This window comes from Protopterus annectens, chromosome 1.part0 (genome assembly GCF_019279795.1).
Source record: "Protopterus annectens isolate FY-2018-M chromosome 1.part0, PAN1.0, whole genome shotgun sequence".
NCBI lineage: Eukaryota > Metazoa > Chordata > Ceratodontiformes > Protopteridae > Protopterus > Protopterus annectens.
This window is the reverse complement of record NC_056725.1, coordinates 500,362,063-500,387,345: the sequence shown is the minus strand read 5'-3', so window position 1 is coordinate 500,387,345 and position 25,283 is coordinate 500,362,063. Positions and strand designations below refer to the sequence as shown.

The 25,283-nt window shown below is 41.0% G+C and overlaps 1 protein-coding gene across 2 annotated transcripts in view; it reads right to left on the bottom strand.

Moving 5' to 3' along the window:
* Positions 1-25,283, bottom strand: part of SLC29A1 (solute carrier family 29 member 1 (Augustine blood group)) — a 1,418,904-nt gene that overhangs the window by 1,281,468 nt on the left and 112,153 nt on the right. The window contains exon 2 of one of the 2 annotated variants that reach the window (XM_044060805.1): positions 24,368-24,410. The exons of the other annotated variant lie outside the window; for it this stretch is intronic. The gene's annotated coding sequence lies outside the window, so the exon portion shown is untranslated. The remainder of the gene's footprint in view (positions 1-24,367; positions 24,411-25,283) is intronic. 2 annotated transcript variants of the gene reach the window in all.

Here is a 25,283-nt window from a genome sequence, read left to right as displayed (position 1 = left end):
GGAATTTGGCAATCTTTTGGTACTGAGATGGGCCCTTTAGGGGGTGAGAGGGGGGTGAAGTTGGCACTAAATCGATCTGCCAGGATATTGGCAATATCCTTGGGATCAGTATATTTAATGCCATTCTTTTGTAGCTCAGAGCAGTTCTGAGCATTGCCATTTAGATTCTTGACATAACTATAGAATGCCTTGTGGCTGTCTTTGGAATCTTTGGCAATTTTATTTTCATAACTAGCTTTTGAGGATTTTATGATGGATCTCAGCTTCTTACTGAGGCTGGTAAGGTAGTTTGTTGCATCCTGGGATTTTCCTCTTTTCTGCAACAGTTTCTTCCTTCTGTTGTATAGTTTGTTTATAGCAGGGGACCACCAGATTGGCTTCCTTTTTTGGAGGAGAGCATCTTGGTTCTATTTGGGATGGCACGATACATGCACAAGTGGATGTGCTCGTACAGTGCCTTAGTGTAGGATTCAGCAGTCAAACTTTCAGATCCTGCCTACATGGATGTCGTGAAGTTTGTCACTTCTGACTTGAGTAGCATGAAGCTGGCTTTGGAGAATTTTTTTACAGAGGTTTCCTTACTGGGGGGGTGGAGTTGGGATGTGGATGTCAAGGGTGATTTGCTTATAGTCAGACCTGACCAATGAGGGGGTGACCACTGCTGTGGAGCATCTATCTCCCATGTTGGTAATGACCAGGTCTAGGATATTGGAGTCCCTGGTGGGACAATGGATCCAGGGCGTTGGAATTTATGAATTCCAAGAACCGTTGGGAAAAGGTGTTGGTACCCGAGCAGTTTTCCCAGTTAATGGCAGGGTAGTTGAAATCACCCAGTATTAGGGTGTTTGGTTGAATCTTAATATTTTCCAGTATGTTTAGAAAGGTGTAGTAAGAATCTTGGGTTATGGTGGGGAATCTGTAGCAAGCTACAATTTGGATTGCAGTCTTACCTAGTGTTAGTTGCACCTGGAGAATTTCAGATGATTTGTGTTGGGCAACTTGCCTGGAGGTGTGAATATCCTTGGTGAATATGGACACCCCTCCACCTTTAGTGTTTAGGTCTTGGTTTTGTGGCCGAAAAGTGTGGTAAGAGTTATAGCCTGGTACTGCAGGGGAGCTCTCTGGAGCCTTGAACCAGGTCTCAGTTACTGCACAGATATCGATGTTCTCCATTTTTAGGAGTGCCTCCAGAGAGTCATTTTGAGGTTTAGACTTCTAGCATTGAGTAGCATTACCTTCAGATTTTGCATGCTTGTATCTGTTACGGTGGTGGTTTTGTCCTTTGAACCTTGCCTAAAAAAGGCACTATAGGGGTGGCAAGAGCTTTAGCCAGTAACCTGAATCCCAGGGGTGACAGGTGCAGATCATCTCTGGCAAAGCATCATGGTTTGTCGATCATGTCTTCCCAGACAGATACTGGATCCCCTTTAAATAACACCAGAAGCTTAGCCAATTGTTGAAGTCAATCATTTTGTCCTTATACTGTGGTATCATTCTGGGCAAAGGCAGGATGCTACTCAGGGCTAGGGTCATATCTGCCTGGGTCACATGATCCGAGAGTTCTTCCATGTCTCTTTTCATGTAGTCCAGGGAGGTACGTCTCAAGTCATTCACTCCAACATGGACAATGACAGAGTCGTATTTGTACTTGTTGTGGAGTGACTTGAGTGCATCAGCATCTACTTAACAATTGTTTCCTCTCAAGTGTTTGGCAGTGCCCTGTATAACACAGACACCTTGAGTTGACATTTGTCCTGTAAAAGAACCTTTGAAATTTCACCAATATCTAGTTGAACACAGGACGATTAGATTGCAGTGACAAGCACCGCCTCTAGAGTTGCAAACCAGATACTCCTGACATTACTTTATATTCTCACTGCAACCGTCTAACCAATAAAAATGGGCCTACTGCCATGGTTGTGAACTTTCCCACTATCTCTACTGCCAGCTTGGTGGATATGCGCATTCTGAGGCAACATAGAAATTGCCTCGTGTTTATCGACAACCAGCTAATTCTCAAACTGAAATGGTATGTGAGAGATGTATTTACACAATGTCACTGGAGGCAAAGCTCACAAATAAAAGCACTCCTAACATCAATCAGGTTACCAGTAGTACACATGCTGCACCCATCACACACAATCCAAAGCAGACACGTCGACTCACATATGCTGAGGAACTTAAATGTAACCTTCCTAAATTCCAAAGACCTCCAAGATGAAGTGAACATAACAGATACCCTCAGCAGCCCCGAATTCACGCTTTCAAATCAATGCTGACATCAACACATTTAGCCACATCTCATGGCGCCTGTACTTCTAAGTCCATAAAGCAAGCCACTTAAGAATCCAATATTCTGGCCATTGTAGACTCCATTGTGAGACACTCTGATGTCCCTCTCACTAGGCTGAATAAGGAGAAAGTCACGGTCAGTTCCTTATCAAGGGCCAGGATCCACCACATTACACATACACTCAGGTCTTTGGACAACAAGCAATAGTATGACTCAGTTATAGTCCATGTGGGTGTAAATGACCTGAGATGCACCTCCCTATACTATATGAAGGGAGATATCCTGGAGTTCTCAGAATACGGGTCTCGGGCTGGTATGAGCGTAGTACTGATGATGTGCCAATACAAACAGAAGTCGAATGACTTTATTAATTGGCTTAATTTCTTGTGTCATTCTAATGGAGTACAATATTTGTCAGAATGGAAGGAGATGGTGAATGGACCACAATGATTTGCCAGGGAAAGTCTGCATCTTTCCCTCTAGGCATTTGAATGTTACCTAAAACATTATACTCTCCCATAGTGCCTTTTTTTAGGCAATGCCAAACTGAAAGTACTTCCAATTAAGACAATCTAAAGGTGTTACTGTTCAATGCCAGGAGTCTAAACAAGAAACTCCACTCCCTACAAGCGCTCGTCACCCTAGAGAATGCTGCTGCCTCTGTGGTCACTGGGACATGGTCTAAAGTTGTAGACACCACATCGACAGTGCAAGGCTATAATGCCTTTCATACACTTAGACCGGCTACAACACAGACAGGGACTAAAGGGGGAGTGTCTTGATTTACATCAAAAATAAATACACCTCAAGGCTGGTCAAACAGGATAATGCACTTGAGCTTCTCCACATTCAAATCACCATAGGCAAAACCACATACCGCTTCCTTGCAAGCTACAGGCCCCCTCTCTATTACCCAGGAAACCAATAACATGTATTTAAACTTATTGGAAACACTCACCATCCAATCCCTATACCATATTCATGGGCAACTTTAATTACCCCACAATTAACTGGGAATCATAAGCAACACCAAATGTGCAGAGATTCCTGGATTTTGTAAATTCAAACTCCCTGGACCAAATTGTCAATACACTGACCATGGGTGCAAACATACTGGATCTGGTTCTCACCCAAGAAACCTATAAAAAGAAGTTATGTACTTATTGTAACGTTTCATCTGTGTTGCCCATTTTCATTCTTCCTCAGCTGTTGGGGTTTTATTCGAACCTCCAGTCTGACTCAGCCATTACTTAACCTCGTGTTAACCAAAAAGCTCTTGAGCTTCTCCCTAACCCATAATGCACCAATCCCTAACATACCCCAGATCTTGTTTGCTGATTTTACCTGAAGTGGTATCTACCAATATGCATATATAAAGATACATAAAAATGTATATGTCCTACACAGGGAATTACATCTGGAGCTCAATCATAAAGGACAGTGGTGTCCTTACAATGGGTCTATATTAAAACACTGAACACTGAAAACAGCGAACGGTGTTTCATTGACACATTTTCAGCGAAAGCTGAAAATGTCAAAACCAGAGAACAGTGATTTTTTTCCTAGGGAAAGAAATCGCTGTTCCAACCTCAAAAAAAAAAAAAAAAACATTAAACACTTCCACACACAAACCCTAACCCTAATTATACCCCCCAAAAAAACAGTAAACAACTAAATACACACATGCACGTAACCCAACCATACATCTAATGCAAAATAAAAAACAGTAAACCCTTTCATACATATGCACTTACCTTAACCCGCATCCTAACCCTAAGGTCAGTAACTGTTGCACATTCACACTTGAGAGCTATACTGGACAAGGGACCACACTACACTTCAGAACATGGCAAAGCAACGAAGCAGTCAAACAACTTCTTTCCCAAGGAAGGAATTCGCTGAACAGCCGCTTCGCTGTTTTGCCTGTTCGCCCTACATGTGTCGACAAAAACGCATTTGACAAAATGCGTTTTCGTCGTTCTAATAGGAACCCCCTTACAATGTCTCATTCTTCCAGAAGTTTGTTGAAATAAGGGATGGGGGTTGGTGGGTGTGAAGTTGAGGAAGAATGAAAATGGGCAACACAGATGGAACGTTATGATAAGTACATAATTTCGGGTCTATATTACATCAACGAACGATTAAATGTTCGAACCTCTAAAGGTCGGACCTTTAGAGATCGAACATTTAAATGTTCGAAGATGTAATAAAATAAAATTAAACAAAAAAAAGTAAAAGAAAAGGGTTTTGGCAGGGGGGCAAGCCCCCCTGCACCCCCCACACCCCCCGCTACTTAAATATACCAACTCCGAGATCGCACATCAGTGCACTACAGTGCGGAAACGGGAAATTTCCCATTCCCTACACTGTAGCAGGATCTTGGAGATGGTATATTTACGTAAGGGGTGTGGGGGTGCAGGGGGGCTTGCCCCCCATCTTGCACCCTTTAGTTTTTTTTGGTCACTTTGTTTTTTTTTTTTAATTTTTAAACATTTTCGAACATTTAAATGTTCGATCTCTACAGGTCGACCTTTAGAGATTCGAACATTTAATCGTTCGTTGATGTGATATAGACCGATAATTTCTTTATCTGATGCTGTCAATTTTCATTCTATCCTCAACTGCTGGGACAGAGTCCCCAGCTACCTAGAACCCTGGGTCGACACTAGGGAAGGACATTCCTGAGCACAGCTGAGGCAAAAGCTACTCAACCCCTCAAAACCAGATCTAATTTGTAATGAGTGATAAAAGTATGTGGATTCACCCAGGTTGCAGCTGCACATATGTTGTCCTTGGAAGCACTGGATAGAAAGACTGAAGAAGTTGCCATGGACCTAGTTGAATGGGCTCTTACAAGTTTTGGTAAGGTTAGGCAGTTTGTTATAGATAAAAGAAATACAATCTGTCAGCCATCTGGCTATAGTTACGTTTGCCACTAGCTTTCCCAATTTCAAATCTCCAAAAGAAACAAACAACTGGTCTGTCTTTCTGATTTCTTTTGTCCTATGTAAATAAAAGCATAATTGTTTCTGAACATCCAATAAATGCAACATATCTTCACCTATGTTTGTAAATTTAAGAAAGAATACTAGCAAATGAAATGACTGATTGATACTGGATTCTGACACCACCTTGGCAAGGAAGGACATATTGGTTCGTAATGTAACTCTGTCCTTATGAAAAATCACATAGGGAGGTTTTGAAGACAAAGCTTGAAGCTCTGAAATTCAGGAATTTCAGAAGCATAAACTAGAGAAGGAGGCCAATCGTGAAGTAGAGCATCCCTTGATTCCCCCTGAAGAGGAATTAGGGCAAACAAGCTGCTGCATTTGTTGTTTAGGGAAGAAGCAAAAAGATCACAGCAAGGCTGGCCCTATTAGCAGAAAATAATTGCTGCCACTTTCCTTTTGAGAAATGGCCACGGTGGTGGTGCTGCCGTAGCGTTGTCGCCTCATAGTAAGACGCTGTCCAGTTCGATTCTCAGCTAGAGCGTCTTCTGCGTGGAGACATGCGTGAATGGGCGTACCTTCGTTGAAGGTTGTGCGTCAGGGCGGGTAACTCGGCACGTAAAAATCAACTACCAATCATTAGCAGACCGGAGTTCCGCTGTGACGACCCCTAACCGGGAAAAGCCAAAAGACACAAACAAACAAACAAGATACAGATAAACAGTTACAGCGCTACAAGTGCACTCGCAGTGAGCATTCCAACAGGTAATAGCTTCCAACCTAATTTACAAATTGGCGAGTTTTGCGCCTTTTTTCCACATCTCAGTAGCTAGAAAGCTACAATTACATTACTTGAGTAATCACAGTGGTCACCTTAAAGATTGCTGCTATTAATTTTATTATTACTGTACGCTAGAATCGCACCTTTCTGTTTCTTTATGTACTTATAGTTTGGTAATTGAAAATTTTGAATTCGTAGCGGATACTATTGCATTACGCTTGGTCTGCAAGGACCTGAATTTAAGCTCGGCACAGCTACAGTATTTACCACTGTAAACTGTTTAGCTTTTTATCCATAGTTTTGACCCTTCCAAAGATCTTTTATTTTCCATACAGCGTGCTTACCTCAGAGGCATGCCTAGAGTTGCGTCTTAGGTTATTTATTCAAACACACACACACTCGCCCTGGACTAAGTTAGTCTGTACTTCTACATACTATTCTACACCTTTTTTCCCCCAGCACTCTGTTCCCCTATTCCTTTTAGCGGATTGTAGCACACAATTTAAAAGCAATACATTTATAGCAAAGTTTAACAACAATACATTAAGCAAAAATACAAGTAGCTGCTCTACATGTTTCTATACCCACTGAATGCATTAATGTCAGTTTGTTTATCACTTTTTGTCTGTTTCACAGTAGGCATTTAAGTCTTTCATCTCCTGCACTGAATAGTTTGTTTAATGAGTTTTCTGATAACTACTGCCTCTGGTTTTTTAAAGTCTTGTTTTTACCATTATGTAATGTGTTTAATGGAACTGTTGGTTCTTAGCTCTACACTTTGTCGTTTATCACATTATATCTGCAATGTTTAGAATATTCATATAAGACATAACGTTTAGAGCTGTTAAAATGTGTTAGCATAACTAATTTAGCTTAATGCATTCTTATTCTTTACAATTTGCCATCTTATCTTATTCTACTCTCAAACCCTTTTTACTACTTCCAGCTCTTTAGCTAAACCCTACTCCCTGGATCTACTGAAGCTCTCCTGGTGAACAAGAACCTATATCAAGGACCTTCCTCTGCCTCTTTCCCTGTTTTTCTCAAGAAATTGGGCTTCCCACCTCTGGACACTGCATTTAAAAGGAATCCAGAAAGTATGTGTTCCCTCATTTAGCCTTAGTGATTTTTGTATTCTGTTTTTTGTAACCTCAACTCCAGTGTCACTAGTTCAGCCTGGACACATAGCAGCCTCACCCTCACTCTTCCAATTACTAGTTGCCCCCTCTCCCTTTCTGACTTGCCAACCACAATATCCCAGGCCGCCTGGAAGAATCCCTAAGAAACCACATTGTCCTTTTACTTCTCATCCCAACTCTTGCCTGCAAAGTACTCTCTTCTGTACTTCCTCTTTGTGTCCACTAGAGGGCACTCTAACCTTGCAACAATATTCTACCTGAATCTCTCTCTCCCTGTACCTTACTCTTCCCTACTATTCCTGCTGATAATAACATTGCTTCTAAACCTTTCATCTTCTCTCCCACTTATATAATTTTTTTATTAACATCTCAGTTTGAACATAACCTAACCCTTTTGTCACTTCTTTCCCCCACCTTCACTTACCTTACATTAGCTGCTTTCCTGATTGTTTTCTGACTGTTGTCCTTCCTTGTCTGTACCTGCTCCGTTCGCCCTGTGGGCTCACTCCGCTCCCCTACCCTACCCCCAATTCCCACCCACCCCCAGTGGTCCTAAACTTATACTTCCTTAACCACTCCCACTATTTGTATTCCTCCAATCACTCTTACACCCTTCCCCTATACCACTTATAACCATCCACCTGCCACAAATACTTTCACAATTATCATCCATTTCCTGTTCTCATTATTTCTTCATCTTCCCAAATTAACTCCTTGCTACTCTCCTGTCACTATGCCTACTCTAATAACATCTACACATTCAAAACAACTTCTCACATTCTCAATTCTCCCTTCCCTTATTGTACCCTACTTTCTAACTTCCTATGAACACTACAGCCTCACAGAAGTTAATACTCTCTCCAAACACATAAATTTAACTACCATAAATTCATCTCATCACTGTTTTAACTTCATATTTTCTCCCAGCTACCTAGCTACAAAATTTCATAGAATTATTCACATTACCTATTCCCATCAAAAAGACAGAAAATCACTACTCATTTCCCCTAAACCCTCTGACTGGTTAAAAAAGTTTAATCCTCTCCCTGCTAGCAGGTGACATTCAACCCAACCCAGGCCCAAACAACACCACAACTGCAAACCCACTTTGCACTCTCTCCTCTAACTCAAAAAACTAACCAAACCCTCAAACTCTCTAATGATAACTCACCTTAACATCCGCAGTATTAAAAATAAAATTGCCCCCCTTCATGCACTACTTGATGTACACTCATTCGACATCCTTTGCTTGACTGAAACCTGGCTTAAACCAGTAATTCAGGACAAAGAGATTATTTCCCCTGGCTACAACATCCATCGACTTGACCGCACTATAAAAAAAGGTGGTGGGGTAGCAATCCTCTATAAATCAGGGATGCAAATCACTGCCTTACAGGATAAACCTCCCTCCAAAAGTAATGCTGAAATCCTTATATCCAAACTCCAAATTAATGCCTACAAATCCATCTATATAATCTGCATATACCTGCCCCCAGGCAACAACAGTAGTACCTTAGAAGAAATCCTTAGCTGGCTGGCCATACACTTTCCACAAGAAACAATAGTCCGTGGAGATGTCAATATAAACTGGAATACCTGCTCTTCAGCTAACCCTACCACCCTCTTAAATCTTCATGGTTTCTCACAAACTATTCTCTCCCCTACCAGAACAAATAAACCTAGCAACAAAGAAAGCATTTTAGACTGGATTCTGATAAATAGCCACCACCAAGCATATACAGTAGGTACACTGTCTGATGATATAAGTGCCCATGCCCTTGCTTACCTAATTAGACATAAAACTGATACCCCTAATTTAACAAAATACAAAATGGTTAGAACAAACAAAACTTTTAACCCTGATAGATTTGAAGCAGAACTTAGGTCCTGCAGTTGGTCTCCTCTTAAACACCTCCCACTGGATGAAGCCGTGACGTATTTTAACTCTAAATTCTTATCTATTCTTGATGCACATGCTCCCACAAGGTCCATCAGACTTTCTTCAAGAGCCGCCCCTTGGCTAACAAAGGACACAAGGCAAAAGATTATTTTGAAAAATAATGGTCCAAATACCGCAAAAGATCCCACTGACCAACTCAACTTTAGACAAATAAAAAAACATTACAAAAAAAGCAGTAATTCTGGATAAAATAAACTACTACTGCCATTTGCAGCAGGCTAACCTGCATAACCCACAAAAGTTCTGGGCAGGAATAAATAATCTCATGAAGCCTGGCCAATCGGACACTCCAAGCCCAGCAGACACCTCCCAAGATAACCCCAAACAGACTGCCAATGCCTTTAACACCTTCTTTACTGAAACTGTCCAGTCTCTTTCCAATCAACTCTCCCCTGATATCTCCTGTCTTTCCTCCTCCTCCTCTAACACTTCCATTCCCACATTTCAACTTCAACCTGTTCCCTCTTCACTCATTCGTTCTCTGCTACATAAACTTAAGCCATCCTCTCCATCTGCTGACCATCTGCTCTGTATCTAAAAGTTGCTGCTAATGCACTGACCTATCCCATCACCACCCTGATTAACAGAACCATTGAAGAAGGCTACATTCCTTCTCTCTGGAAAATACCTCATATTATTCTCCTTCATAAAGGAGGAAAGTCAACTGAACTTTCTAACTACCAACCCATAGCCTTGCTCTCTCCTCTTGCTAAAATCATGGAAAAATGTGTCCAGAAGCAACTTCTGAAACACCTGTTAACTAACAATCTGCGAGCTAATCGTCAACATGGTTTTAGACCCTACCATAGCACCACCTCTGCCCTCCTCTCCTTCACAGACTGCATCAATAAAAATAGGAACAATAATACCCTTAGCTCTGCTATATTTATTGACCTATCTAAAGCCTTTGATATGGTCAATCACGAAATATTGTTACACTTACTTAAATCATTTGCTTAAAGCTCAATTAAATGGTTCCACTCTTACCTGCACAACAGAAAACAGGCAGTGAGGTGGCAAAATAACTTATCCAACCACCTCCCCATCACTCTAGGAGTCCCTCAGGGCTCAATTCTTGGCCCTCTCCTCTTTTCAATTTTCATTAATGATCTTCATACTCATATTTCTCCTGCCACCTGTATACAATATGCAGAAGATTCTACTTTAATCTGTACTGCCTCATCCCCCTCTGTACTGCACTCTCTCACCCAAAAGACTTTTGAAACCGTAGAAATTTGGTTCCTCAAACGATGCTTAATTTTGAACCTCAAAAAAACAAATTTTTACTCTTCTCACCAACCCGAAAATCCTCTCCACTAAATTTCTGTGTCACATCAAATAATGGCATGAACATATCACCCGATCCAACTACCAAACTCCTCGGAGTTGAAATAGACAACAATCTGACCTTTGATACACACATCAGCAATATTATAAAATTAGTTAACAGAAAATTAGGCTCCCTCTATAGAATTAAACCATTCCTTACTCCACTTGCCAGAACTTTCATTGCTCAGACCCATCTTATCTCCACTCTCCTGTATGCCTTTTCCATCTACACTTCAGTGTCCAAAGCTAACCTCAGCAAACTGTCTGCTGCCTACAATATTGCCAGATTTGCCACTAATTCTACTTTTAGAACTCATCACTGCCAAAACTCAAGGCAACTACAATGGCTCGAACTACAAAACCAAATTATATTTCACCAGATCTCTTTAGCCCACAAAATTCTTTACAAACCCACAAACACTCCCATTCTCACTTCACTTATCACTCATTACTGCAATCTTAAAAGCCTTCGTTCCTCCGACAAACTACTTATATCGACTAGTAAACCCAATAACTCAGCTGGCAAGTCCTTGTTCTCCAACACAGTAGGAAAAACCTGGAACCACTTCCTCACAATCTCACAGCAATCTCCTCTCTTCCCTGCTTCAAATCCCAACTCAAAACACACCTCAAAATCCACTGGCCCTGCCCCTGTAGCAACCCTGACTAGTCTAATTTGGATATCTAGGTACTCTCGACTTTTCTGCTGTAAATAACTAGCTTTCTTTGTGTATCTAGGTACTCGCAAATTTTTTTTTCTTTTTTTAGCTTTAAGAAACTCTTAACAAAATACACTCTCTATTTCTCAACTTCTGCTTCTTACTTAATATCTAATGATTTTTGACATATATATTATAACCATGCTTAATATTTTACCTGTTATTACAAATGCTTACATGTGGAGCTTTTCTCCCCGGGCCTCTGCTGAAAATGGACATATATCCAGTTGGACTAGCCTGGTCAACAAACGTAAAATAAAAAATAAAATAAACAAACTTTCCTTTTGAGAGACCACTCGTGAAATAGAATAATTGACCTGCTTGATTTGTCTGCTATCACACAGTATTTCCCTGGAATGTCAATTGCTATGAGAAAGCAGTTGGATGAGATTGCCCATTGCCACACTCTGAGTGCTTCTTGACACAAGGGGTATGATCTGGTCCCTCCTTGTTTGTTGATGTAACAAACTACTGACATATTGTCCATTTGAATCACAGCTGCCCCAGAAGGGAGAGCATCCTGGAAGGCCTGCAGTGCTAAAAACACTGTTGTTATCTCCAGGACACTGATATGCAAGCTGGCCTCTTTGGGGGACCAAGTGCCTTGGACTGTTCTCTAAAGAAAGTGCTCCCCTCCCCAAATCTGGAAAGTGTCAGTAGTCACTGACAGGATGGCCTTGCAGAACTTGATCCAATTAAATCCACCACCAGAGGTAACTCTTTCATGCCTGAGTGATCCTTATTTGTGTTGACATGAGCTGGTAAAGAATGGGCCATTGTGCTGGTAGCATCCATTAAAGAATTCTCAGATGAAACATTGCTAGAGAAACTAAGATTATGGCAGCAAACATTGACCCCAAGGCCTGAAGGATCAACTGGGCTGAAACATTGGTACTACGAATTATTCTATTGACTTGGAATCTTATAGTGTGTGCTCTTGAGAGAGGAAGAGAAGCTGTCACTGATGTTGTGTTGAAAACTGCTCCTATGAATTCCAAAATTTGAGTTGGTAGCAGCTGAGACTTGTAATTTATGGTTAACCCAAGATGAAAACAAATCTGCAGAACCTGATCCCTTGCTGTGATTAGCAGGTGCCATATTGGGGTAGTAATAAGCCACTCCTCCAGATATGGAAACATGTGGAATCCCTGTAGTCTCAAGTGAGCTGTCACCACTGTCATGCATTTGGTAAACACCCTGGGTGCTATGGTGAGGCCAAAAGTTAGGACTCTGAACTGGTAGTGACTGGCTCCCAGTCAGAAGCGTAAATACCTTCTGGAGTGTCCATTCATCTTTATGTGATAGTTCACATCCTGAAGATCTATCGAGCACATCCAGTCGTACTTACCCAGGAAGGGGAAAATGGAGTAGACCATGACCATCGGAAACTTTGAATGTCAAACTGACTTGTCTCCAGTGCGCTGTCTTCTTTGGCAATAGAAATAATCTTAAGTAAGGATTCTATCTGGTCTGGTGGTACCTCTTGGATGACTCTTTCGTCTAGCAGCTTTTGTATTTCTAGTGCTGCTTCTTTCCTCTGACTGGGTTGACAGCAGTACCTTTGCATACAGTTGGAGAAGGGAAAAGGGAATTCCATAACCTCTGGAAATAGTCCTCCACACCCAAGTATCTTTTGTTATGTCTAACCAGGGACTCTGGTGTAGGGATAGTTGACCCCAAGTGCCTCAGAGGGGTTTGACTGGGCCTCCTTTCAGGAGCGCTGGCAGAGTCTGTCAGAGAAAGAATCTCTGGACCCCTGATTTTGGGGCTTATTATGCTGCAGGGGGGTTTCGTCATCCATTACAGCTCCCACTGACCCTAGGGGAACTTTCTCCATGTGTGTCCTGGAAAGGATCCTGTGACTTATTGTACCATATCTTCTGACCACCTCGTTGATTCCTAGAAAATGATCTTTGAGGGATTGAAAAATATGCCCATTGCAGAAAGGGTTTTTCCATCATTCTCAATCCGGGATAATGTGTCCTTCACTTTGGGACCAAACAAAGAACTGTGGTCAAAGGGAGCACGGGCGAACAAAGACTTGAAGAGCTCCAAAAAAAATCACATAAGTGCATCCAAACATGCCTCCTAATGGATATGCCTGAACTGTTGCTCTTCAGGCACCTTCATCTGCATGCAAAAAAAAAAATTTCATGGATGAATTCAAAATACATCAGAGGGTAGCCAACTGAGAGGCCACACATGATTAGGCCTCAGCAGAAACGGTCCCTGAAAGGGATTGGATTTTGAAAGTACTTTGATGAAGTCCCTTTGCAACCTAGTAAAATGTGTCAAATAGTTCAGCGACCTAACAGCAAAGGTCGCTGAAGCATAGACATGCTTCCCAAATCTGTGCATTGCCCTACACTCCATGTTAGGCGGATGAACAGAGGAACTTTGTTCAGCAAGTTCCTTCTTGGTGGCCACCACCACAACCATAACATCCACTGGCACCCCTTACTCCAACATTCCTTACCCACAGGCAGATCCAGAATTCTATCTGGCCTCTTAGGTATTGGCTCAACTAAGACAGGCTCCTTCCATGCCCGCCAAAGGACCAAATCAATGAGCTCATTAGCAGGTGGACCTCAAAAAATACTGACTCCTCCAGTGAAGGGTCGCTGGGGGTCCAACCACCTCTCTGGTGCAGGATCTCAAGGATGTCTTCAAATAAGACATCTTCTGAACGGGATCTTGTGGACCCTTCACCCTTGTCAAAATCAGTATCCTCAGTGACTGACTCTTGTGGAGAGTCCAGTTGTCTCCTCTTGCACTTTCTCTTCCTAGGGACTTCCTCGGTGGTGTGCTCTGGGGAAGTGTCAGAAGAGACTATGAAATCCTGCTGGGAGGTCTGGTGGTCTCAAGTTGGTTGTCCCTGTGGCACTGAATGATGATGCTCCAAGCGCAGAGATATTTGGGAGCTGGAATGAAGATCCGAGGGGGTAGGATCCATTGGTTCTGTCAGAGCAGAAAATACCCTCTTCACAACCTCGAAGGCAGACCACCTTGGAGAGGGAGAGAAGACCTTGTCACTGAGAAGGCAGGCTTCTGGAGCACTGTCTCCTCTCTCCATGAAAGCAATCTCCCCAAGGAGGAAGTCGGAGCCGAGCTATCCAGTGCCAAAGCACCTAGGTGCCCAGCTGGCTTTGAAACCTTCAGGGTTGACTCCAAAGCCTTTGACCAGACAAGGAAGCTTCGGCTCTGAGAGTCCTCCATATCAGAAGATGTCAGAGTCAGGGCACTCACAGTTAGCCTCAGATCAGAAGATAAAGTTATCTTCAGATCCAAGGCAGATGGGCCCAGAAGGCTCAAATCCAGGGCCTCTGAAGCAACCAAAGTGATCAGAGAATGAGTATGAGGTGGTGGTGTGGTCCATGGACAGGTCTCCAGACTCAAAGTGGCAGGAGTCTGTAAAACATCCATCTGGATTGCGCTGAGAGAAACTTCCTCATCATTCTATCCACATCTTCCTCAGTCAAACTCCTGGATGAATGAGGCAAGGCCAGGGAAGGTGACTTTGAACAGCGCCTTTACATAAAGGGGGAAGGGACTTCCCTGGAAGGCACAGGATCACAAGAAGGAGAATACCAGGTTCTTGGCAATATAATAGGACCCACAACAGAAGATCCTGAAGGTTTCTTAGCTGGATCTGAGGACGTAGGATGCATTAATCTCTTTTTCTTCAGATCTGATTTTGATCTCCTCCTAGAAGGCTGTGAAGATGGATTTGAGGAACTGGAAGGTATCAAGAGACTGAGATTTTGACTCCTTAGACTTTACTTTGGAGAAATGAGCCCCAGTGATAGTTTCACCAAAAGATGATGGCAACAAACCTTTAAGAATAAGCTTATTTTTTCTATCCGCAAACACTCTTGGATTAAAGTTATGGCAAAAAGAACAATCCTCCTGTAGGTGCTGTGGACCTAAGCGATAAACATAAGGTATATGGGCATCTGAAAGAGGCCATTTGTGCCCATATTTCAGACATTTTTTAAAGCCAAAGGACCATTCTCAGCCATACCAGCATCAATAACAAAAACAACAAAAGCATAAGATATGAATTTTTTTTTTTTAAGAAAGAAAGATAATACCAACAATGGTAATTATAATTATATAAGTGTGTAAGAATAGACAAAAATGGGAAAAAAAACTACCAGCAATGATAAAATAGAGCTACACCAATGTATGAGAGTAAGGGAATAAAGAGTGTAAGAGAAATATAAGATGTTTGTAGAAAAAAATACGCTCATCTCTCTTGCTTATCTTACTTATCTCTCTTTTCTTTTTACATTACTTGTTGTTGTGTCTTTCGGCTTTTCCCAGTTAGGGATCGCCACAGCAGAACTCCGGTCCGCTAATAATTGGCAGTACATTTTTACGTGCCGAGTTGCCGGCCCTGATGCACAACCTTCAACGAAGGTATGCCCATTCACGCAAGTCTCCACACAGAAGAAGCTTGAGCTGAGAATCGAACAGGACAACGTCTTACTGTGAGGCGACAACGCTATCGCAGCACCACCACCGCAGTTCACTTTCTTTTTACATTACTAAAAAATGAAATTCCCTTCCTGTCAACATAGCATCTAGTAACTCCACAGTACACTTCAAATGTTCACTAAAGACACACCTTGCAGAAACATGGGTCTGAAACTCTGTCAGCCCTGGCTAGATCAAAGTCCATCTCCCCTCTATAAACCTATTGCTATCTTACTTCTGTCTAATATAGCTACTTTTGTATCAGCCTCATTAAGTCTGTTTGAATATTCCAACAAAACTGCAAACAGCTTCTCTATCCTTAAGTGTCCTTCTTTTAATTGATTCTGCTCTATTATAAACTTATTCTCTTTAAATGTTGCCACTGATTGTTTATGTTGTAATTTCATAAACCCTGTCCCTTGTTTTCTTCTATATTTTAATGTTTAAATGTATTGTCAAACTCATGTTCAAATGTAATGTTTCTTAATTGTGGAGCTTTTCTCCCCGGGCCTCAGCTGAAAAAGGACATGTGTCCAGTCATACTTTCCCGGTAAACAAATGTAAAATAAATAAATAAATATGTGCTTTTTTTTTTTTTTAAATAACCAAAACTATAGAGCTAAGGCTGACCAAGACTTTTCATGAAAAGTGGCAAATGACATCTGGGGTATGTTAGGGATTGGTGCATTATGGGTAAGAGAGAAGCTTAGAGTTTTTTGGTTACCACGATCTTTAGTAATGGCCAAGTCAGAGCCAAAGTTTGGATCCAAACCCAACAATAGAGGATAGAATGAAAATTTACATTAGATCATGTATTTAAACTTATTGGAAACGGTCATCATCCAAACCCAATGCCATATTCATGGGCCACTTTAATTACCCCACTATTAACTGGGAATCATATGCAACACCAAACATGCAGGCATGGAGATTCCTGGATTTTTTAAACACAAACTCCCTGGACCAGACTGTCAATACGCTGACCAAGGGTACAAACATACTGGATCTGGTTCTCACTAATATGGGGGAGTACTGCACAATCCCTAGTGTAACGTCTTCTCTAGTAAGATCAGACCACAAAATGGTCTCCTTTGAAGTAAAAATAAAACCTGGAGCACCAACTAACCCTGGAATGTTCAGTAACTACTCTAAGGCTTACTTCCAACTATTAAGTGATAACATAGTAAAATTTCAAGCCGCCATAGTCCCTGACAGCATTGTGCCTACATGGAACTGTTCACAGAAACCCTATACAAGCATGTTAATCGCTGCACAGAGGCAGCTGTACTCACAAGGTAGAAGTATAGAACTAACTCAAAAAACAAGCCACCCTAGTGGAATCACAACATCAATAGGTTGTATAGCAGAAGGAAGAAAATCATGGCAAAAATTAGAAGGAGTAGCATCCAGTAGGATAAAAGCACTAAACTAAACAAACAACTCAGAGGACAGATAAGGTCTACCAAAGCCACATTTGAGATAAATTTGGTCTCACAAGCAAAGGACAACCACAAGGCCTTCTTTAGCTATGTTTGCAACCTCAAAGGCAATACACAATTGTGTGCAGAGCTCACTGTTAATGATATCACCTATATTGAGCCAGAAGATATAGCAAATCCACTGACTGATAAATTCAGCTTTAACTTTACCCCTCTCTCCCCCTCAACCTCCCCTCAGGAAATACCATCAAATATTACTCCCCCTACTGTCACTGAGGAACAGGTCCTCAGTGCTCTTTCTAAGTTCAAGAACACTGCATCAGTGGACCAGACAGTATCACAGGATGCCTTCTAAATTGCTTGAAACATGCCCTATCAGGACCTCTGGACTTGTTATTTAACTGTAGCTTCCAAACAGGCTCTGTGCCTCATGAATGGAGAACAGCAGCAGTCATCCCTCTGCACAAAAGGTGAGCCATTTACAGACCCTGGAAACTATAGACAAAGATATCTCACTAGTCTCATATCCAAAGCCATGGAAAGAATTATCATGGAAATGATCAATAATGCATAGGAAACCACCAAGCACTGGCCCAACCAGTTTGGCTTTGTCAAGGGCAGGTCATGCCTACTGGACCTGGTGGACTTCTTTGAGAAGTTCAGCAAAGCAATGGATGACAGAAAAATGGTTCACACTGCTTACCTGGACCTGGCCAAAGCATTTGACACAATATCACACTGAGGCATTGATGACAAACTCAAGAGGCTAGGTATAAACCCTTATGTCACCCAGTGGATAGCCAGGTATTACAGACAGGACCCAAGAACTTAGAATTTGGGAGTACACCTCCATGAAGAGGTCAGTCATAAGTGGAATCCCTTAGGGATCGGTCCTGGGACTGATCCATTTTGGCATTTACTTCTCTGAAGTCAAGGCCATTGTCAAAGGCCTCTGGCTGACTAAATTGCAATTAGGAGCAGTCACAGAATCCCCCACCAACACAAATGTTCTCAGTAAGGGCGGACACAGACAAATAACTTGTGTCAGAACCACGGACTAAAACTAAATGACACGAAATGCACAACAGTATCGTTCGGGAAGTCATCCACCCCTGTTAACTATCATATTGACAATATACCCCTAACAGCTGACCCACAAGTCAGGGACCTTGGGACACAAACGGACAGTAATCTAGTATTTGACCACCACTTGTCTACAGTAGTGAGCAAATCATTCTATGTTGTGCAACCTATAAACAAAGGCATGGCATCTAGGTCCAGAGAGGTCATTGTTCCACTGTCTTCAGCATTCATCAGACCTGTCATTGAGTAAAGGGTCCGCTTTGATATGTACCTAAACAAGCATATCCAACATATGGAACATCCTCATTAAAAGAATACAGGGCAAAAGTAACATGTCCTATAAAAAATTCACTCTGTCTCCTAAAGGCTGTTGAGGGGAATATGTATGTCTGGCATACTTGGCATTTGTCAGACCCCCCCACCGCACTGATGGACCTCCTAAATATCTGCAAAACAAACAGCACCAGAATTACCCATTCAAAAGACTTAAACTTTGTCTGTGATATAAATCAGACCTGCTAGTGAGACAGGTATATATCACAGAGACTACCCATCCTCTAGAGCAGGCTCCCCATTCATGTGAAGCAGAGTTCCTCCCTAACCCAATTCATAGGTAACTTGGACAGTTGGATGGGGAACAGGAAATTCCTCCCTCGTTTGGCATCTATGTCTCTAACGGATACAGGCAACCTGTAAATGGTTCATCTCCCAGGCCCCTGCCTACACTTATCCAGGGTACAAGAATTTGAGATTTGGGATGCATGGCTAGACTTAAAAAGGCCTTTGTAGTCTTTAGCCAAATATACGGCTACGAAGCTATGAACCTATGAAAAAAGAGTCCATCTCCAGTAGCCTCCAGGACTTAACTGCAGCTATTAGGACCACTTCGTAAATAAAACTTTCCCTGAATGCTGAAACACTTTACCTCTTCCTACCCATGCCTAGTTCAACTATCTCCCTCCTGTTATTTATTTATTTATTTTTTTGCAACGCATCAGTTCAGAAAAGGAATGGCATCAGGCTGTTTTAATTTTTGTGAGTGAATCTGAGTGATATGTGATGTAACCCCCCCCCCACACACACACACACTTTATTTATTTATTTACTGCTCATGCTTCCCTTCATTCTCTGCAGTGAGTTCTTCCTCTCACTGTTTTATATCTGATTTGTTAACTACATACATGGAAGACAGTATGCTTATCTGGTCATGTAAGTGCAGTGCATTTAACTATCTGCCTGCCCTCCTTCTCTACCTACCACCTTATTAGTTTCTATATTCTAATTTTTTTAAGCTTAATACCTAACAAACCCAGCAATGTCTCAATTAATGAACCACAGAATCAAAAATGCAATAAGCATATCACATTTGAGAGTCTCCCACAGGACACTCCTTTATGAAAAAGTGAAAAATAGCTGAGAGTGGGGAGTTGACTGAAAATGCACCCAGCTTGTGACGAGTAATGATCAAAATTGCAGCGTTAGTAAAACCACGGAGTGTACTTCTAATTTGTCCCAAGCTACACACCAATCTGTACCGTTAATACCGCAGATACTAACTACTGGATACTCTACATTGAGTGCATCGTGAGAAAAAAAAAACAGAATGCCAGTTTTTTTACTTCTCTAGATGAAAGTTATGGGAAATAAAAGATGGAGTAGTTACAATAAATGGTGATTTTGTGAAGTATAACTGTGTCACTGTTAGTGCAGGATTAAATGATACTTGGTAAACAAATTCACAGACTTATCAGGAAGGAAGGAAGGCAAGCATTTACACTTTCACTAAAAGCTTTTATTTCTTCTCTTAAGTTTTCATCCATAGTATCAAAGCTCATGAAGACAGTATTTTCAATAGCTTCATCAGAGATTTTGGGCTAGGAAAGAATTTCAGGGGAGTAGCGTTGAGGGAGCCATCTAACTTTAAATACATTTTTTTTCACTAACCATTTGGATGACTTAGGAAACAAAGTGTTTGTATCTCTTGTAAACAAAGTAATTAAATATGTTTCAGGGGAGTGTGCAAGGGCCTTTCTCTGACTCAAGTTGCATGTGGAACTTGTTGTACCGTATTACAACACTGTTTACAGAAAAAATGTAATTAATTATTATGTTCTGCATATTTTGAATAGGTAAATATGACAGTCCAGACAGACATCCTAACATATTATCTGAGTATCGGGGAAATCATAACTTCATGAATCACCTAAATGGAGGAGCAGTATTAATTTATGCTTCCTCAAATCTGCGATATTCTTTATAGTAAATGAACTGAGACTGTTGGTGCTGTATTACATTTGAGCAGAGTTATATTTAAGGAGGCTATATGGCTTCTATATAAGCCCCAACTTAAACAATGACCAATTGGTGAGTTTATTTCAAAATATTTTATTACTCAGGAGATTCTAACTCGCTTTAATGTCTTGGACACTGATTAAATTCCCCAAGTATTGTGAAATCAAACTTCCTGAAAGCATTGTTAATGGTCATTACAAATAAAATGTTACATTTGGTTCATAGGCTAATGACCACCAAGACCTTTACAAGCCTAGCCGTGCAGCCCGACCCAATTGTGTCCCTTTGTATCATAAGCACTTATGAGGAGGGGGAATGTCAGGAAGTTTCTAGAGGTTATGTGTGTGTGTGTGTGTGTGTGTGTGTGTGTGTGTGTGTGTGTGTGTGTGTGTGGAGGGGGAGGGTATATTAATTTGGGCATTACTGACTGGCTCTGTTTATCAGAGTCATGTTGGCCAGACCAGGGGTGAATTTCTGACTTCCCACCCACTGGACAAGTTTATGGTTAAACAGGGTTAACCATAAGAATGAGTTTCCACAGGCTACTGAGCTGGTAAACCTTAACAGGTCTTTCAGGAATATTCAAATAAGGGACTAACTTCTAAGCTTTGGGAATGGCTCCTTGTTTTTTTATCTCACAGACCCTCCCACCATTGTCTGTAACTGCCTTTAAATAACTGACCAGTTGAATGCAATGTATTAGAACAAGAACACTCATCCATCTACCTGTTTAACTGAACGAACTACTGGAAACTTCAGCAAGGTGTCTTTATTCCTCCCACAGGGAGGGTATCGGAGAGAGAGAGAGAGAGAGAGAGAGAGACAGTCTCCTAGACCTGCCAGATTAAGTGATTTAATCTGGACTAATCCTTTATACTCTGTTTCCTGTAAGTCTTGTCACCCCCTGGGTCACAGGTGGGATACCAGACTTCACTCGAGCCCTCTGGATTACCTCTTTTTTAATAATCTCAGAGAAAGGGGAACCCCCACAGGAGAATCAGAAACTGAGCTTCCCCACTGAGTCTGAATCAAAAATCTGAAGACAAAACGATACATCTGTCCCTTCATTTTCCTGTTCGGATTCGGACTCTTAAAACTCATTGGGAAAAGAGATATCCTTTCTTTTACCAGAAACTACAAGAAGGATCAATAGCCTGAATTAAACCCTGAGCCAGAACTAGCAAGCACATGTTTAGTCTTCTGTTTCTTTTTGAGAAGAAAAATTGGGCTAACTATGTTACTAACATCAGCAGCAGCATTCCTCGGTAAGGGCACAGCATTCTGACACAACAGGTAAGCCTTCCCTGCTCCCTCTCTTTTGACAGACAGGAGTCTCTCTCCCTTACCCACTGCGTGGACTTCAACAGCTGCAGAGGATGTGGCTAACTCCCAGACTATAGTGACTTTAGGTGCTACACTACAGTGATCTGGGTTAAGATGAGTGGTTTGAGGTACAACAAATAGCCACAGCAGAGTCACCAACCTGCAGCTGAAGAAAATTGTTAGTCTGCTGTGGTGGCAAAGGCTGTTTGCTTATCTTTTTCTTTTTGTGGCTGAAAGAAAGACCAACTTTGGGAGTGATAATCTGTTCCATTGTCAAGCTAAACTGGTGCCACATTGCCGGGGAAGACAAGCAGCAAATACTGGTTAAAAACTACAAGTCTTTAAAACTCTCTTTTTCACAGAAAAACAACAAAGTAAAAAAGCATTTTTTAACACTTTGCCAGTCCCAAAAAGTAAAATAAACACAACTTCTTCACATATAACAATGGTTTTCAGTTACTTTACACAATTTTTAAAACTGACAGGTTAAAAGAGGGCTCCTGCTTTAAAAGTACAATACAGTCTCGTGACAGTCCATTAAAACACAAAACTCCTAGCTTTAAAATAAGTTTCTGGAAGAGGAAAGTGATAAAACACAAACAATACTTAGAAAATGACAGTTTTTTTCTACAAAGAGAACTTATCTGCCCAAAAAGGAGCAGCACCAAGCTGGCTGTCAATCCTTGAAAGACTTAGAGAAGCATACTCTTCAATAAAGCTCTGGTGGGCTTGGCACCCAAACTTGTCTTTTAATCAGTTCAGCTTGAGCTGCCTGACAGTTTGGGCATGTGGAAGGTGCTCTAAAGATTTGGGAGCTGGCCGGATGTTACATCCTTGGCAGGATATAATCTATATAGCTAAGGCTACTGCAGCAATGATTAATATGCTGAACATCTGCAAGTTCCGTTATGGCTTACCATTGTAGTGATAGGGTAGGGATGTGACTCTTCTGCATCCTAGAAAAGGGGTATTGTGGAGTTGTAATCCTAATTCTGACAGCAGAGTGGTATTTTCTTTTTTCTTTTTCTTTATCCTTAACTTTTGAAATGAATAAGACAGTTCTGCCAAAAGGGACATTAAGGAATAACATCTTAAACCTTTCAGCAATATCTGTTAGGTACAGCTAGGCATGAAAGTGAAGTGTGACACAGACACCTGTTGCCATAAATATACCATCTATGGAATTATTCAGCAGACACCAAACAGCCCAAGAAAAAAAAAAAACAAAAGTAGAAGAACAATAAACTATAAAAATGGAACAAAAGTGTAGAAAATAGTAATAGTACTAGATTTTTTTTCAAGTGACAAGAGCAAAGCTAGATGAAAAGGTAATGTGACAAGAGTGGGGCCAAGGGGGTGGAAGACTAAAATTTTCACTTAAAAATAAAAGAAAAAAATGTTGATCTGATCTTGAAAGAGAAGAAAACAGTACACAATCAAGCAATGATTCTATATGACAGCAAAAACTGCAACACCGTATACTTTTTCTCATAAAAGCTGAAAAAATATCTTGTTTGTTTCTCTGTTTCACAGCTGCAAGTTTGTGAAGCAACAAACGAGATATGGAGAACTAATATTGAAAGTGGACTACTATGAGTAAAGGAGAAGCCAAGCTAGTTTAAGGGAGATGGACCTGATCATGTCCATACTTTTTTTGCACATTGGTTAACTTGGTAAGCCCATTTGGCACAAGTATCCCTTTGCAAGGCTGACCCGGGAGCACTGCTGGCACACTAGTGACTTGCTCAGAGTCACACAGTTGGCAACTAGAGGTGGAAGAAATCAAACCCTGTACTCTCAACCCTTGACTACAAGAAGCAGCTCACAGCCTTATTCCTACGTATTACAGACACACATTTATATACACATAAAAGAATATATATATATATATGACTATGATGTGTGTGTGTGTGTGTGTGTGTGTGTGTGTGTGTGTGTCTATGACCATGAGCATATCTGTGTGTGTGTCTGTGTGTGCCTGTGTGTGCACACAGATGTACATGCAAGCAAACAGAAGTTTTTGAGCACGGCACTAATTCTGAGTCTGTGGAATTCAACTACTCTGAAAAAAGTCATTCCGTAAGAAGAAAATACTGCTTAGCAGGCTGTATTTCTTGCCAAGGGTCTCCAATTATGACTGCCCTGACATGCTTCATCCCTTACTAAAGCATAATGCTCATCTTTCAACAGGCATCTAGGTTGTTCTGCCACCTGCTACTAATTAACATCAGTGTACTATTTTTTGAGATTTGTTTTCTAGGAATTACTGTTTGATACAAATATTTTTCTCTACAAGTGCAAGGGATCATACTTGAGGAAGCACCAGCTCACATGCAAGTCTCAGATGACTCCTGGCATCGCCATGTACCGAACTCAGCAACTGCTAACCTTCTGCAGAACTTCTCTTCTAATTATAGCATCTGCACTCTACATTTCCAAGACTACTCTCATCGGCCGAGCTAATTACAAAAGTCAAGAATGCTAATACATCTTTAAAACAAAAGGATTACTGCATTAAACAGCTCTTTTTTATTTTATACCAACCTATAAAATATTTTCAAAAAATGCATTACATGGCTTATTACCTGAAGCTGTTTCTTAGAAGTTCAGTGCAGCAGTGCTAATTACCTAGAAAAAACAAATACGTATTTCACTATAAAAGTCATTCTAGACTTTGTCTTAAACATTTTATTGACTTATAAGGAAACACAATCTTGCTATGACTAAGCTATAAGGATAGCACACCATTACTGCACTCGTGAGCACATGCAAGCAGTATAATCTTGATTTATAACATATATAAATATAAATATATATATATATATATATATATATATATATATATATGTATGTATACATATATACGTGTGTGTGTGTATATATATATATATATATATATATATATATATATATATATATGTATGTATCCATACTTAAGCCTACAAAAGACTGGATTGTCTAGTTTACTGGAGTTTTACCAGCTAACACCGTATAACTGTCCGTCTTCTTTTGCCCTATACTTTTCAGTTTTCCAATGTCCTTTTAAAAGATTTAGTTGTTTTTCTCTATACTGCCACTTCAAGAAGTCTAGTCAGTCTTCCTATTACCCACCCAGTGAAAAAGCACTTTCTCTTGCTTGAGAAAAGCCAGACTTTTTAAAAGAGAACTCATACATTTCACTCCTGCATCCTGTCTTCATTTCATTTCCCTTGCAGTTCCAATTAACATTTATCCTAACCCTGTACTCCTTAATGGCCTTTTAGTCAGCTCAGCTGACCTGTCCGGCAGTTTTGGAGTGTGAAATATGCCCTAAAGCTTTGGAAGCTGGCCAGCTGTTATAGCGTTGGAAAGGTATAACCCAAAGAGGTAAGACTACTGCAACAGTGATCAATATAAAGAACCTCTCACAGCCTCTTTCACTCCTTCATTTCTGTCTTTATTTCACTTGCAGTTCATCTTACCACATTTGGGGAGTCAACTCATAGTTCTCCCTTTCCTTTC